This window comes from Pocillopora verrucosa, chromosome 4, assembly GCF_036669915.1.
Source record: "Pocillopora verrucosa isolate sample1 chromosome 4, ASM3666991v2, whole genome shotgun sequence".
Lineage (NCBI taxonomy): Eukaryota > Metazoa > Cnidaria > Anthozoa > Scleractinia > Pocilloporidae > Pocillopora > Pocillopora verrucosa.
Genome location: NC_089315.1, coordinates 6327831 through 6343174, shown reverse-complemented (window position 1 = coordinate 6343174; position 15344 = coordinate 6327831).

Below are 15344 nucleotides of genomic sequence, written 5' to 3'. Positions count from 1 at the left end.
GAGGGGGGGGGGGAGATGGCCACTACCAGAGGCCTATTTTTTTGCCACCCGAAGAGAAGGGCGCTTCGTTGTGTCGTTCAATTGTGCTTGGTTTTGAATCTGCTAAAAAGGATGAGTTTGTTAGTTACTCCATAGATAAACGATAGACCATCAATGGAGTGACATCACAAAGTCTTTAACCGCTATGTGATATATTAAAATAAAGTCCTGTCATATTTAAAGTAGGCAGGTTACTAATTTATCCTAGCATCTCAGTTAAACCTTGTTGCGTCCAAGAGTTGATTCAATCTGACAAGTTTATGAGGATCTAAGAGTCACAAGTACTCACCAGTGAAAAGTGTAGAACTTAACGTTCAATGTAAGGTGAAGAAAGGTGCTTATTTTCGATAACTGTACGAGGCCTGGTGAGACAAGAACAAAACAAAAAGGACAAAAGACATAACATCATTTTTTGGAGTCTCTCAATAACAAATCCATCCTTTGAGAGATAAAAATCACAGGGAGGACACTGTGTATGTAAAGTTAAAAAAAAAAATTATTCAGACAATTTGTGTCTTAGTATGTTAAACTCCCCCCCCCCCTCCCCCCTGCAATCAACGTCACCTGGCTTGTAATAAAGACTGCTCTAAATGACAGTAATGACAGTGTGTAATCTTAGGTCTCAATATGTAAAACTGGGCAGATGACATCGGTTTTCAGACAATTTCAGACAGACAATTTCGAAAAGAAAATCTAATAAACCAGAGAAAGAAATCTGTACAAGAAGGAACATCACACCGCGTCAATCTAGAGTTTGATTAGCGAAATAAGTTTAAACATGGCGTTATCATTTGTGCTGGTACAAGTGAATACAATGTGTATGTAAAGTTGAAAAAACTATTCAGACAATTTGTGTCTTGGTGTTTCTTAAACTCCCCCTCCCTGCAATCAATGTCGCCTGGATTATAATGAGGACTGCTCTAAATGACAATGTGCAATGTTAGGTCTCTATATGTAAAACCGGACAGAAGACATCGGGTCATCAGACAATATGCCTTTGTTAGCAGATTATAACTCTAAATTATACGTCAGTTTCGAGCATACACGGTGCCCGCACCATGTTGATAAGCACAACGTAATTAAAACCCCTTTATGTTACTTTTGGTAGATGGTTGAACAACAACCAGTTGAAGAAATTACCATCAGGTATTTTCAGTAACAACACCAAGCTGAGAGCGCTGTAAGTTTGGAGTCTGTCTTATTTATGTAAGGAATGCGTTAAATCCATCGCGCATTGATAAAAATAACAACAGATACGAGCAGCGTTGTCTTAGCTCCAAAAGAAATCAGCTACGCAGCAGGAATGTTTTATTTTTGTAAACATGGAATTTTTTTACCCTGCACGTACAATGGAGCAGTGGTGAAGCTCAAACATACCCTCTGACTCCACCCTCCTACCCCCTGTGCTACATCCCTCTCCTCTCTTCTGCTGAACACTACATACCATTCTCATTTATATATCTTCATATTTTGTTCGCTTTATAAATTATCGAACAAAACTTGTGAAGTGTATTCCGAAGTTAATGTGTTCTGAAGTTAGTATTTTAAAAAACAATTTCCTTTCTAATCGTAGTTTATTATATTGTATAATCTCTTTGTCAAAGACTGCACTCCCAAGTGTCGCCTTTTAATAGTTTTCCCATGATAAGCTTCTTTGGTCAAACAGTGGCATAGCTCGTCGAAAAGAAAATCTAGTAAATCAGAGAAAGAAATCTGTACAGTGAAGGAACATCATACAGCGTCTCCAGGCAACAAATCGAAACAGAGTCAGGTCATTAATCACTAGGACACTCCTTAATTTACTTATTGCTTTATCTTTGTGAAATGAAAGTAAAAAATACCGGTAGTGACATTTATAGTTTTTCATTTGCAAAGGGAGGGGCGTTCAAATGTTATCAAGTAGTTAGTTTGTTTATTACGATTTAGACATTCGTTCATATTCGGCATGTATTTACTAAAGGAATTCTAAGTCCGAAGGTTTAAACCATCGTGACGAGTTTCCAAGTTGAACATGTGTTGTCTAACTTCCATAAGTGGAAGCGCATAGTTTGTCTAATAACTTGTCATAGAGCTGTTTCATACGTACTTAATAACTAACTAAAATATCTGTAAGTCAAAGAGTTGAGAATCTTCTTTGTAGTTTTCATCCTACTTACTGTTAAAAAGCAAGAGAAGAGGGCATAATCAGATAATTTTAGGGACAGATAGCGACATTTATGACATCAGAATAATAAGGCTTTGCCACCAAAGTCACAGATTTGTATCATTGTCTTAATACACCCGCCAGCCCCTAATATAAATGGTAAGCTTGGAACTTATCTCATATGCAGGAAGTCTGTACTTTTGATTACTTGGTGATTATTTACCTAAATGAAATCTGATCAATCATTAATGATTAATTTATAGTAATCCATTGAGCACTTCTCGACCTTGAAGCATGGATGGGCCACTACAGGCCTTTTTTTGCTTTCCAAAGGAAAGGGCGTCTCGTTGTCTCGTTCGTTCGTGCTTGATTTTACATACTCTGACAAGGATGAGTTCGTTAGTTACGCCGGAAGATAAATAAAAGACCATCAATGCAGCGAGATTACAAAGTCTCAAGCCATTATGTGACAAATCAAAGCAACTTCAGGTCAAATTTTAAGTACTTAGCTCAATGTGACCGGTTTTTAAGGATGCAAAGGTCAATAGTGCTAACTGGTGAGAACTACGTACAAGAAGCCCATGAAAGGTGCCTATTTTCGATGGATGCATGAGACCTGGGGGACAACAAGAAAAGTTAGGCGTGACATCATTTGAGGGCATGGGAAGTTCTCAGCAAGACATAAAGCACCTTTTAAACTGTGTTTGAGCCGAATTTAAGCTGACTTTGGACAGAGAAATGGTGACAAATATGACAGTGAAAAATATGACGTTCCAACCAGATAGCAGCAGTAGCGCATCAGTTCTAAGCCTCAAACACCGCGGCAAATCTTCACTTCTACTGTTCCATTTCTAGGCCAGGTCTTCCAGGAGATCACATGTATCCGGACAGAAGCCATCGACATCCACTCTGGTTTACCCTTTTCCGCCATGGAAAGTCGTAGAGATGTAGAATAATTACTGCGTAGGCAAGAAGAACACAATTTTCTACCGCTACACAAATTTCAGTCATAATAGAACAGGAGTGTTGTGGAGCAAAATTCATCTAGCTGAAAAAGGAGAGGTTCGAATTCAACTGAAACGAAGTGCCATTCATTGGACATGTGATGAAGAACAATGGATCGGAGGCAACAGTCAAAATGGAGCGACCAGCAGATGCATCAGCAGCGCAAAGATTTATAGGGCTAAGAGGTATCTCTCTATATTTCTTTAAAACTTTTTAGAAATGAGAGGGCCACTGCAAAGAATGTTATTTATATTTTTATAGAGCTGTTTTATATGTTCCGAAAGATTATTAAGCCTTCAAGTAAGATCCTCTGTAAGCTAAAGTTGTGTGTTTGTAATAACGGTACTTATGCTGGAGACAGCTTAAACTGCAGCTACAGTTGTTCTTCATCGGTATTAGTGATACAATGATATTCATTGCGGTTCCAATATAATAAAATGACACATTACTTGCGGCTCTTTTATTCTGCTGTGACCGTGGGAAATTAGGCTTCTCCTAAGCTGCAACACCTGGCAAGCCCCAAGTAGTGGAAGCCGGAGACACTAGATCTCGACGGTTGTAAAAGCCATCAAGTTACTTGCAGGACTATGCATAAGTATATTCGAATGGCTGACTGCAGACCACCCAAAATCTAAAAAAGGGGAAACATTGAACACATAGAGCCTGACTTTACTCGTACGAGAGATTCACAGTAACTTATTTTTAAATTTAAGCCTCTTCAAAAGTGTTAAAATTGTGTCTTTTTACCATTTTCTGTGAGAAGATGGATGCAATAGTAAGCCTGTGGTGTGAGGTCACGTGGCCTAGTAGACCCTATTGGTTTGAACTGGCAGGCCAGGAAACCTGATCAAAGCCGTGTTTACCATGTCCCCTCTAATATTTTGGACTGCGAACATTGCTAATATATTTCATTATTTTCCCTACGAAATTTTGACACCGAGACGAAGATTCCGTGATGTTACAACAAGGGGCACTAGAAGAGCTCTTACAGCACACAGAGATTCTGCGAGCCTCTTTTGCTGGCTGAGGCGCGAAACGTTTTTATTCGTTAGCTTCCTGAGATGAAAGTTAAATTGAAACGACCATCATACTTTAACTAATGACATAATGACCCTGATATTATTTACCGTTCAATAGAATTCAAACTATGTTTAAGTTCTCGCATTTGACGTCTCCTTGAAATATGAGAAAGACCATACTATTTTTCCGTCAATCATAGATTTTGTAAGCGGACCATAATCAATCATAAGATTTTTTTATGAAGTAAGAAAGATCTTATCACCAATCCCTAGCTTTCAAGTGTTTTTATCCCTTTCGCTCGCAAGATCTCATCATTAACTCTCTCTACTGTCTGCCATAAATCCTTATGATGTTAGTGCGGAGAATTTGGCATTGGGTCGACTAATAATCTACTAAATCATTTTTTTCTCTATTCTCATCACATGTGTACTTGATATTGTAAGGATATTTTGAAGAGAAATTCTGTCTTGGTCATTCATGGGAGTTAAAGGGTTTAAGCGTCTTTTTTCCCGAGGGCTTAGGGCTTAGTAGTAATAATGCCTATATACACTCATCACGACAGTGTTTGCACGAGAAGACTTTCAAGGGTTTTTTCTTTTCCTGTTTCCTCAAGGTTCAGGCCCACTACCAATTGTATTTCTGATCAAGTAAACTTTGGGATACGGGCAGCTTTAAACCTACGAAGCGACCACACTTAATGAAAAATAAGATGCATACGTCCTTCTACTGAGCTTTTTTTTCCGAAAAGTTTCTTCAATATGTGAGGGCTTCTTGGCTATTAACAGGATTAGAAAGGTGAAAAAAAATTGATACCGAGAGAATTTTTTGTGGAGATTTTGTTGTTAAACAACCTCGGGTATTTTCATTTCAAATATTTTGAAAAATAATATAGAACCAGCTATATTCAACATGGTTTCTTCACTGTGGACCACTATCTTTGACGTTATTCGTCACCAAGAGGAAATAATGTGCCTAGTCCTCACCTATTCATCACTCGAGAGTTCAAAACCAGAGTATATATCACTGACTATAAAGCATGCAAATTATGCTTCATAAAGCCTGAAAGGAAGAATAACATGCCGGTTCCCTTTTAATCACCTCTTTTAAAGTCTCAGACAAATTTTTTTAAACAGGATACATATTTTATAATTATCATGACAATAGCTGGCAATATAAACCTAAACACGAATAAAGGGGGTAAGTTTCTAAAGAAACTGTGGTGCTGCGTTGGTGGGGAAGTATAACAGGGTAATTTAGTGTTAACAACTGAGTTGAACACGTAAATTGGCCACCGTAAAGAGTGTAAAGGCTTTACCCTCTACGGGGGCCGGCTTATGTTTGAAGTCACTTAATAACACCAAATTACCTGTTAAACCAAAGCATAGCGTTTTCATTTGCGCATGCTCAAATGAACACGCGGTGTAGACAAAGCGGATAAATGAGTGTACATGCTTGTAACACACGAGAAATTTTACGCGCGTAAAGGAATAGGAACGACAATATTTACATAGTATAACTACCGAGGCAAAATGGCGGCATTTTTTAAATTCCCATTATCTGTTTTCATTTCACGAGGAGAAACCCGAACCAAAACAGACAAGACTAACGTTTTCAGGAAAGTTTCCGTCTACGTCACTGAAACCTTCTTAAACCTTAAAACCTTCTACGTCACAAAAAAAAAATATGTTGCAGAAGCAGGTGTGGATTTATCAAGAGAAGTGGAGCATCCTTAATATGGCTACAAAGTTCGTAGCACCTTTTGCCTTAAGCCGGCGACACACTTTGGGATTTTATGCGCCAATTGCAGCCAATTTGATCGCCACATATAGCTGCTGACACACTTGGCGATTTTTTTTGCCGATCGCGACAATGTGGCACTTCATCCCAGGTTCCATAGGGTGACGTTTAAAAATTGCGCGAACCAATAAAAAAAAACAGAATGGCGACAGCGAAGCGAAAAAATTGTTGGCTGCTGCCATAATTTTGCACCCAAAGCGCTTCAGGAAGCGTTCTTAAAAGTGGGACAATGGAAAAGTATGGTCAAAGACATGGATTTATTGAAACGCAGAGTCTTTCTTGAGACGATAACCGTAGTCGCTCGACGTTACACCAAATAAGCATGGCTTTTCTGACCACAGTGTGGTCAAATTTACCTCTTTTTCTTCGGTTCAGAAACAATTTTCGATGCCTTTCTCCATTTTGAAAAATCATGTGATAATATCGCCCAACTTGATTGTTTAATTTTACTGCCGACTCCCAGAGTAAAAAGGCGAGAAAATCGCGGGAACGGGCAGACTTAGCGAATGCCGGCGAATTAAATCGCCGATATCTGACATGCCAGATATCGGCGATTTTATACCCCGATCGCGGGGATTGGCGAATATCGCAATCGCCGCACCGAGCACAATTGGCGATTTTCGCCGATCACCGTGATCGGCGTATAAAATCGCGAGGTGTGTCACCGGCTTTAGCGCTTCTTTACGTCATCGCCTCCTCGGTGGTTAAATCCCTGGCGAAAAAGTTTGTTTTTTTGGTGGAAAACCAGCATCAGCTTTGTTTGCAAAGGAATAAGAATGGTAGCCCTAAACGCTCAAAAGGCACGAGTAATGAAGCATGTGCAGTCATTTTGTCGCTGTGTCTTACGGGCATTATTTCAAATAAAACTGTTGAGACATTTTGTGTTATTATTTTAAATTATCCCACTCTTTAAAAAGTAACATTAGCACAAAAAGTTTTTTAGCGGGTATGTTCCAGGACCTCAGGTAGAACATGAGAAAATATATGTTCTCTTGTATTTTTTGCCCATAACTATCAAACGTAACCTCAACAAAATAACGAAGGTGGGCCAAGAATTAAGAGTCAAAAAACGTCACTCAAAAAAGGCCACTCGAAATCAAAAAGAAAACTTCTCTAAAAGGATGCTAACTCAGCTTTTATATACGCATGGTGTTGCTCAAAGGACCCATTCCAAAATCGATAAAAACATAAGTAAACATTATAAGTACGTTCGAGACTAATACGTAGTGACAATTACTAACTTATCGCTGGCGGTTAAGAGATCCCGCCACTGAGAAGAAGGGAAAACAAAGGGAGATCCGATCGCTACGGCCCTTTGTTCTCTTAGCACCCAGCCTCTATCCACAAGTCTACAGATGAGGTCCACAGCAAAGCAGTGCTGGTTCGCCAATGATGCGGGTGGGGCAGGCTCCACTACAGAAATCAAGAGATGGCGGAACATGTTGAGTACCCTGGGTCCAGATTTTGGCTACTTCTTAAACGCCAAGAAGTGCTGGATTATCGCAAAGCGGGACAAGAAAGAAAGTGCGAAAGACATTAATATGACAATGGAAGGGAAGAACCATTAAAGAGCGGCGATCGGCTCACGAGAGGAATTCGTCAATGAGAAGGTGTCTGATTTGGTCAGTGAAATAGTTCAATTCGTAGAGTTTCCTCAGATATAACCAAAGGCATGCCTCACCTTTCACCTTCGGCTTGAACATCGCTGGACTTACTTTCTAAGAACACTGCCCGACATCCAGGATCTATTAGAGCCACTGGAGAATGCAATATTTCTGGAGCTTATTTACACTTTTGCTTTGCTTATGGTGAAATGACTTAATTTTGGAGTACAAAACGAGCGTATCTTCAAACCTCATGAAGCCTCTTATGTGATGCTGTTCAAATGTTTTTGCGACACGTAGGATTATATCAAAACAGATATGACCGGAAAGTACCTAAGAAAGTTTTATCAACACCTGAAACAAAACAATTTTTACTGAAACAGATATTCGATACAAATAACTGTGCTGCGATCTGTCGGCGTTCGGTCGATAAATAGGTGAGGTGACAAACATTTGGCTTTGGGTGACTGACAAAGATTTCTCCATCTCTCTTTTCTACAACAGTCCGCCGCGACCGACAACAGTCCTTCGACACTCGTAACATACGTTATTCAATCTTTCTCTGAGGCATAATTTTCCGCTTCCATTAATATGCTTAAAATATTGGTTTCTAACCTTGAACACCACTCTCTTCACGGGCTTCCTCGCGTGACATCACGTGGATAAAGATTGTAAACTGTAATTATCTAAGAAAAGTTTGTAAGAGTCTCAGTGGAAAACAATTTGAAATTTTTAACAATTTGAAATAAAGATAGAGGGGCCGCAGCCAGGATAAAACATCTTGTAAAATTTAAAAAACGATCTATGGCTAAAACTTTTAAAAAATGCGAGCTTTCGGCTGTTTGCGCTACAGCCTTCAACGGGTAAAATGATAAAAAGGTAAGAAATACTAGGTGTGAAGTACAAAGTAAAAAATTAAAAATGCTGATAACTAAGAATGTTTGTTAAAAAGAATGTTGTATTGTCCGGGCAAAGGACAGGAATTGTTGTCCGCATTGGGAGTTAACTTGGAATGCCACGCTTCTAGTGTTTTTCTTGTTCTAAAACTGCCTTTGTCAATAATAGATGCATTATCAAAGTCTATTGATGAGAGTGAACTTGAGAGTTTTCGCGCTTAATCTTGAGATCATTATAGATAAGTCTAATGTGTTCTTTGAAGATTAAGATATAAAGACTGGGAGCTATTTTACTGGAAAACGTTGCCATTCCCTGCCTTAACCGCAAATCTTACAAAAAAAAATGTAGAGCTAAAGATATCACTACACATTTCATTCTAAACTGCACATAATGCTTTCTTCAGGAAAATGGAGTACAACAAAATTAAGAAGCTTCATGAAGATCAGTTCCAGGGCTTGGTGGAGCTATTAGATTTGTAAGTGCATTTAGAGTTTAAACCATTTTCCATAATGACCTGAATCTCAAACCGTATACAGTAATATTTTTTTACTGTTAACTCCGTCATTGCTCAAATAAAATTTGCCTTACCCAATCATATTATGTTACTGTACTTTACTATTTATTTCCTTATCCGTTTCCTTTGTTTAAGATATCTCTCGGAGAACAAAATCGAGGCTCTGCCTGATAAAATTTTCAAGGGCGTTAAAAAGCTCAGATCTCTGTAAGTACAGTGAATCACATACAAAACATTCGAGAATATTTGAAGTGATAGAATGAATATGATATCAGCGTTCAAAATCTGAGATTTTTGTCTACAAATTTACCACGATGTAGAACAGGGGTGGGGCCAGTTATCTTCTTCAACAAAGCAATGTTTTTTAAATTTATATTGCACTAAAAATGTGCCTTTATATAACATACTTTTGGTGCACCTAGGTGGATATTATGAAAAAGCGGAAACAAACATTGTGGAGATCAATGTAGTCTTAACTGAAATTCCATGAGAATTTATTAGAATGAGGAATGTGACTGCTGCAAGTCCCCGTTTTGGTGTTAGTTGTAAATAGTTACGTTCTTCGTTTCAGGAATATCTTCGGCAATAGGATTCAAAACGTTACCAGCACGACTTTCAACTATGCCCACGAATTGCGAATATTGTAAGTTTACTGCAAATGACAGATGTTTATCTAGGCAACTAAACTTAGTTGCATATATTGAAATCAGATAACATTCTTTTGATTTCGTTTTGTCAAAGAAAAGACTTGTGCAAAGTAATTTTGGAAAATAACATAAATGTACTAAAGGAATTTTTTCCCTGGAAGAGTCCGGAAAGATGTACAGCGAACGACCTCAACCGAATGGGCTGCCATGTCCATAAAATCAGTAGTTATCAAATATTTTCCAAGAAAGCAAGACGAGACTTATCTTAGGCTAAATGACTACTTTTGAAAGCAACTTTGAGATAACATCAAGCTAGGGTCCGTACTGAAGATCCTCAGCTAGGTTCCTGATTTTGTCTTTTTGGACAGTCAATTTGAACATTAACATTAACTTAATGAATCTTATTATTGAAATTCACTTTTTTAGGTTATTTATGACATAAACCAACTTAAAATTCACATTATGATTATTTTAAATCACAGGTTCATGCATTACAACCTGATGGCCGAGCTCCCCAAAGGCTTTTTCAAGCATTTGACGCACATCATCAGAGTGTAAGATTCCATGACGATCCTTTCCTTCACTCATACCTTCAAACAATTATTTTAATAATAGTCTATGTTATTAATCAATTAATGATTATTAAGGGATTTCAATGATGCAATAATAGTGTTATTTCTTCTTTTTTCGAATTCCAGAACTTTGGACACCAACCTGATGTGCTGCCATCTCGATCTTTTCAGGCAGGATGCTGATTGCGAATACTCCTTCAATGACAATTTCGCAAGCTGCCACTCCATGTTCCGCCACCATGCTCCAAGGAGAACTCTTTGGATTGTCGGTCTTCTCTCGTTGCTAGGGTCTTTATTCGTAGTTGGGTGGCAGTATTTCTACCCTGATAACAATGTGGTCCAGTATATCATGTTGGTAAATCTGGGTGTATCTGACGGCATCATGGGGATATACCTTATCATTATTGGCATAAAAGACCTGCAATGGTCAGGGGAATACTACCTGCATGACTATGAGTGGCGCACCGGTTTATTTTGCCATTTCAATGGTGCCATGTCTGTCTTTTCAAGTGAAGTGTCAGTGATGATGATTTCTCTGATCGCATTGGACAGACTCAAGAACATCGTGTTTCCTTACACCTTTGCAAAAATTACCCTAAGGCAGACCCGTATAATGAGCGTGGTTATCTGGCTGGTGGGAGGCGTCATGGCATTCCTTCCCTTGTCCGGAATGCACTATTTGAGTGAGAGGTATTATGGCAATAATGTAGTGTGCCTGCCCCTGCAGCTTTCCCCTGAATTACAAGAAGGCTGGGAATACTCCACTTCCATTTTTATCGTTTTGAATTTTTCCCTATTCATCTTCATCACGGTTGCTTATGTTGCCATCTTGTGGAAATCATGGTCGTCAAGCAGACGGCTTGGTGCACATGGAACTGTTCGTGAAATACGAGCAAGAGCACAAAGTGCACAAGCTAAAAGAGAAAGAGCACTTGCCAAAAGAGTCTTCTTCATTATTCTGACCGATTTCTTGTGTTGGATGCCAATCATTGCTATCGGCATCCGGTCCCACGTCGAGAAAACATTTGATCCTCCTGGTGATCTGGCAGTGTGGATTGCAGTGTTCGCTCTGCCGATCAATTCAGCTATCAACCCATTGCTGTATACGCTTTCTACTCCACAGGTAACGTTTCTTTTTTGGTTACTTTGGAATAGCACCTACCGTTATGTTCAAATTTGGTTTCGTGTCAGAGCAGGCTGGCAACTTAATTTTGTAATTGTAACGATTGACATACAAAACAAGCATGAAAAAGTAAATGATCGGACAGATTTTTTTAGCTTCTTCACTGTTAACTTTAACCATAGAGACTAACGTGACTTCTAAATACGTTACTTGAAAGTCTTTAGGTAAACTATTCAATATAATTTGAATGTCTAGGTTCAGCCTGTGTTGAAAGCAAAACTGAGGAAGCTGTGGTCCAATGTTCGATCTATTTTCAGCAGAGGACAAAATCAAGAAGGTACAGTTTTAAGCTCCGTTGAAAAATACCATGATAACAATAATTGTATTCCAAACCTTGAAATGAACAAACTTTAAGTTTCACCAAATTGAGTATTAGCAACCCAGTTTTCTTTCAGTAACATATGTCATTTTTACTCATAAGGCTTTCAAGGGGGAGAGGATGGAACTGGTATGAAATCGTAGAAAACTCATGTATTTTTTAATTTTTTCGAATAAGAAACTGAGCAAATTATTGAAACCACAAAGGTGCAACTGGCAATATGTAAAGTTGTAGCAGACGTAGAGGAGAAAACCAGCATGATTCTAAGTAGAGAGGGGATCAATGTAATAAATCATGAAGTTTAATGAAGGCAACGACACGTTTAGAAATCATGATTTCAGTTCGATTTTCTTTAATACACAGCTTTAGAGATACTAACCATCAGGAACATTGAGACGAATAGGTGCCGTTTGCGACAAATTTTTAAAATAAGGTGCTAGCAAAACCTCATTCTACAAACAATTCTCAAAATATGAATCGCTATACTTCTGTCTGAATTTATTAGATGACGATCCATTCTGAATTGTTTGTCTGAGCGTCTTTTTTTTCCCTTTGGATAAACCTAACAATGACCATTATTTTTTTATTGGTGTTCCTTTTTATATCAAAGAAGCAGAAAATGATCAGCAGGGACAGATTGGAAATGGGGATGAACATGCTAACGTCGAGGAGGGTAAAAAATATAGTTCTTCTCAATCTAATCACATATCTCCTCTACACCTCTGTACGGTTCTATGTGCGATACTTTTCTTTCCTTTCTCTTTTCTGTACTTAATTCCTTTTTTTCATTTTTCTCTCCCCTAGGAGAACAGATTGAAATGCAGTTAATAGCACAGATCGAAATCCCAGAAGTGGAAGCCCCTGAATTGTCTGCTCCCCAACCAGGTCAGTAAATAACTGTAGAATTTTTTATGCCAAAGACAATGTTGTAATTGACTTTGTAATTCAACTCTCTTGCCAGGTGTGTATAGTCTAATTAATTAATCTATCAAATATGAGCTCTTTCAAATAAGATGCCCAGAAACCACAGTATTCTTTTCCTGCTCTGATAGTTGCTGTAGGTGCACTTCGAGAAAGGAGAGATCAAGGAAGGGTTTCTCGTATGACACAAATGTAATGAAATTAGGTTGGATTACTTTTGATTGATAAGTTACCTCCAGATATTCTGGTGATAAATTGCCTTATGCACTTGTAACACCTCCACTCATGATATCACCATTCCTTTACATTAGTAAACTGTAATGTGCCAAAGTATGTAGTATTCCAGTATGGAAGGAAGATACCATCGTCCCTCATATGATGTGGTTGTAGTAAATGAATGATACGTATATATTGACAATGATTATTCGTTGTTTCCAGTTTTCAGTTATATTATATGAAAAATAACTTAAAGATAACTCTTTTCTCTGTTAGCAGAGATTGAACAAGCCTGTGAGGGGGATGCGAATCCATCTTCCTCAGGTAAAAATTATTTATGAAAGAAATATCAAAAGAAGGCATAGACAACCGCTCTATTTACAAAAGAAGTACTGCAAAAATCACAGTTATACAAGGTGACTTCAACTGCATATTGCACCTTACAACCGATCATAAGAATCGCCAAAATGAAGAAAGGTAATGCGTCTTAACCGACTGTCTTTGGCAGAGGTATTATTCCGGCTACCATTTTCATGCGCACTAATTAACTTGCAGATTTAAATTTGAGCTTTGTAACTCAGTGATATTTGATCAATCAATGAATACTTGAATAAATATATGAAAATCTAACGTACGTAAAATACATTTGCAAAGAAATTTATTTCAGAATAAAACATGAACCATGAGCATTATGTCATGTTTTACTCTACTTGTTCCTTAAAACAGATTATGAGGATGATTTCGACATCAGACCAGCCTCTGCAAAGACTATGGAAGGTAAACACCTTTTCAATTTTCATTTTTTTTAAGAAATGTCATAACTCTACAAAACAGCGAAAGGTGGCTGGTGCTAACAAGCTGGTGCACTTGGTATACTTGATTGCATGGTTTTGTATGTCAAACCAATAAGATTAGGGTTATCATATTAACACGTAATCATCAATCAAATCACAGATTCTAAGTCTGTCTCTTGAAAAAATTAACGAGAGCAGCTTTTTGGCCACTATTTCCAGTAAGGCACAAAACCCTTCCTCAGTTACTAAACCTAACGGGTCTATGCAATCAAAAAAGTCCTGTCGGAAAGTTTGCTGTTGTCAAAGACGTAAGACATATTTGCGTTATTAACGTTTGAGCCTTTCCGGAATAACTCGCGGTTTATTTAAATGGATGGTATTCTTTAATGCAATCACTGCTCATCATCGCGAGAGCCAGTATTGACGAAGAACACAAAGAGAAGGTAATAGTTGACATTTTCTGTAACTAGGAGTGTCTCTACACACTAACAGAAGTTTTTGATGTTGAGAATCGCCCAGTTTTAAGGAACCACTAGTTCCAATTGCAATTAACCCTATGAAAGGTTTTAAAAAAATTATCAGAAGTGATCGAAGGTTAAGCTACTTACAAGAACCTTTTTAATGATGGACACTCATCTTCAGTGTTACTTATAGCTTCTGATAATAGTTGAAGAATAAGGCGATTGTTGCGGATTTCAGTGAGCACAATACTTTACTTTCTATAATGTCAAGATATCTTTGATATTTGTGTGCAGGTGAAGAAGGAGGAAGTAAGCATGAACCTAAAAAGACAACTGAGGAAGGTAAAAACAATGAATTGCTTTTTAGGAACTGAACATTTGTCCCACATGGGTCTCATTTATTCCAGCGTACAGTGTAAGTAGCAAAAAGGCTAATTTTCTGACTTGATAGCGGGCAATGGGCTGCGTTGTCTAACCTTATGAATTTTAACAATGAATCTGATTTCACACAGCTGTTGAATCTGAGGAGCAGGTGGAAATTGAAGAGATTTCAGTACCCAGTAACAAAGGTAAAGGAGATAATGGTTTTTGATTGGTCACTCAAGAGAGTAAGGCATTTTATGAGTAATTAAAACATCTGTTTTCCCTTGGTAGTCACTGGAAAAATTCTAGTGTTGAAATTGGTGAAACATTTATGATTTTATTTCCTAAGTACAAAAACAAAATTTAATGACGGTATACTAACTTACATTGTGTCAAATAAATATTTTTTTAAAGAAGCTAGAAAAGCTGAAGAAGGAAAGGAGATGCATGAGCCTGACATGGATGTCGTAGAGGAAAGTAACATTTTTTATAAATCAGAAGAGATAAACTCAGATTGGTCCACACATGCTTTATAAGGTGACGCATAATCAGTCCACTCAATTGGCTGAAGATCACTCGAAGTGCTCTGTCGAAAGGTCGCGATTCACATCGGGAGTTGATTACATTAAGGAAAAAACACACCACTTGAGTATTATTACACCTCCTCGTAACGAAGAGCCATAACGTTTTATACAATGCTAAAATCCTATATTTATAAATTTATTGAGCCGTTTTACATGTTTGTTTGTTTTTTAAGCGATACAATAATAATTTGCCCAGATACAGAAAACAGAACCGCCACTTACCACAACTCATTGAATGGAAATAGTGACTTTGATGTTGTGTACC